The sequence below is a fragment of the Salvelinus fontinalis genome, chromosome 36 (genome assembly GCF_029448725.1).
Source record: "Salvelinus fontinalis isolate EN_2023a chromosome 36, ASM2944872v1, whole genome shotgun sequence".
Classification (NCBI taxonomy): domain Eukaryota; kingdom Metazoa; phylum Chordata; class Actinopteri; order Salmoniformes; family Salmonidae; genus Salvelinus; species Salvelinus fontinalis.
The window spans coordinates 804,642-807,178 of NC_074700.1; positions in this window are offsets into that span (position 1 = coordinate 804,642).

The window sequence follows — 2,537 nt, forward strand, 5'->3', positions numbered from 1 at the left end:
CACTTTATTTACATGGTGTTATTTACATGGTCTTTTTGTTATATGTCACAACAACCACTCAGGGTCTACCAATTTATATGGGCATCTGAGCTCACATTAGTCTCAGCTGTTGTCTACACCCTCGAACCTGGGGCGTTTTCTTTTTTCCACTCTCAGCCTTTCCACAGAGCCTCTGTGCTGGTGTTCATTATTTGTCCTTTTATGTCCCTTGCTACTTGTCCTGGGTACTTGCTCAAGACGTTGCTTCTGAGTCCTACATTCTTGTGTGTCACTAGCAGGCCTCATACCCTTTCTCAGGGCAAGTGCTGAGCGTCCGTTTGCCTCGAGCAGTCCAGTTGTCATGGCACAGAGTTTCTGGGAATGCCAAGGCCTTGCGGTTATCAACTCTCCCTTTACATCCACCATTGTCGCAGCGTAGTCCCGTTTCAACATCTCAACCGAGAACACGTCAGTGCCGTGAACCTTGTTGAACACGTCGGTCGCGTCTTTCCACTCCCAATCCTCCTCTAACTCAGCTAAGTGACCGCGAGTATCACGGTTCACTCTCAACAGTATCTTTTCCTGGTGATACACGGTCCGTGTGGTGCAAAACGAGCTAACGTTTTTCACGGGTACACCAGAGTACTCCGCTGAGTAAACGCTCAGTCTGGGTCCGTGAAAGGTGCCGCTCGGGCCTAGTCTAGATTCTTTCAGGTGTCTTTTATCATAGGCTTCCTTAGGTGCATTCGGAGACATTGCCTTTCTGACAACCCCCCCATAATACAAGGGAGCAGAGCACTGGAAAGTCTCCCCTCCCAGCACGCACTTGTTGAAAGTGAGTTCGTTTAGTGGTTCTATTGCAGCCGTGGCTTCCAGTATTACGGACCGCAGCGGATCCTTGTTGAAGTCCAAGGTGAATATCAATCTTGGCATAGGCGGCTGATCTTCACTGCTTTCATTGGCAAACTGTCCGAAAGCATTCACGTCCTGGAAGTCTCCTTTCTCGTAAGCCTCCACCATAGCTTCACCCAACTGATCCCAAAAGCCCGAGTGAGACCTTGGAGCGTATAGGGCAAGGATATCATATACCGCTTCAAGTGGAACTGTGACAGAACCTACTTTCTTGCAATGATTCGAGGCTCCTCTCCTGATATGCGGAGCATTGTGGTTCGTGGCGTATCTGTACGTACACAGCTTGTAAGTTGTTATAGCAGAGTTCGTACCCTGCCGAGCCGGGACCTTGCATGTGGAGCACAGCAAAAGCATCCCGTTCGCAACATCGTTGCCACCCTTGATCTCTTTATCAGAGAAAAACATAGCATCTATACCCAAAATGGACAGGTGTCCATTTTTCAAACTAGTCTTCAGCTGCTGCTCATGGATCTGGGTTAAGATGTACCCTAGCACCTTGCAGGCAAAGTGACCCTGTATGTCGACCGCACGGGGACATATGTCCGGAAGACAGGCCGCAGTGCACAGCTTGTAGACAGCGTTGGTCTCTAGGCAGATCTGTCCGAAGGAAAGCTGGTTCAGAGCTTTCAGCCTGTTCTTGTTCATCTGCTTCATGTAACCCCTCAGGTGGGGATAATCCTTCTCATCTGGAATCTCTGTCCACGGAGGGATCCATATGTCAAAGACAAAGTGGCATGCCAACTTCATGGCCTCAGCAAACACAAGCTGGTTGATGCAGAACGAAACCCTCCGACTGACGACTCCCGTGCACACAATGTGACTACCGTATAATGCCGCAAGGCATGCATCCCTGCTGGTGTCGAACCTCACGCCGAACTGCATTATCTCGGACTCTGCAATCATGGTCGCTGACTGTATCAGGTTCTGCCTATACAGACACACGGCAGCTATACGGTCCATCTTGAGTTTGACTACTGTGTCCTGTATCTGATTGGTGCTACGCGTGCGAGTTACATGCTCGGGAAACTCAGATTCCATGATCAGACACCGGTCGGCCCAAGCGTCGCTCACAAAGCCCATTGTGTTGGTGTTCCACACAAAGCCGCAGTTGTGGACAGCGTGGTACTTCACGGTGTCCACCTTGCCGCTGCTCATGTCTCTGGTTACCACATCGCTCTCCAGCACGCTGGTGTCTAACAGGTTCTTGAACGTATTGGGGATCACGTTGGACTCTTTGTCGACTGATTTCAAGTTCTTCTCGTGTGATATATGAGCATCGTCTATCATGACTACACACGAGTTCCTCTTCTGCTTGTACTTGAAGGATTGCGGGGTGAAAGACGTCAGCGTCTCTATGCAGCCTTTCACCGTCCTGAACTGGTAGTTTAGCACGTTGTTTGCGTAACTCTTACCTTCACCGGGACCCGTAACGTTTAAGAGCATAATCCGTTCGATGGTGTACCTGGGAGCGGTGTTGGTGATAATGTAATTGAACGTCGTAGACGCCTGAAACAACCTGCCCACTTGAAGGCTGTCACAGAACAAGTAGCGCACCAATGCTTGGTCGTACACTTTCACCGGATTCAGAGGGTCCGAATGCTCCGGACAGTCATCGTCATTTCCAGGCGCCAGGTATAACGACTCGT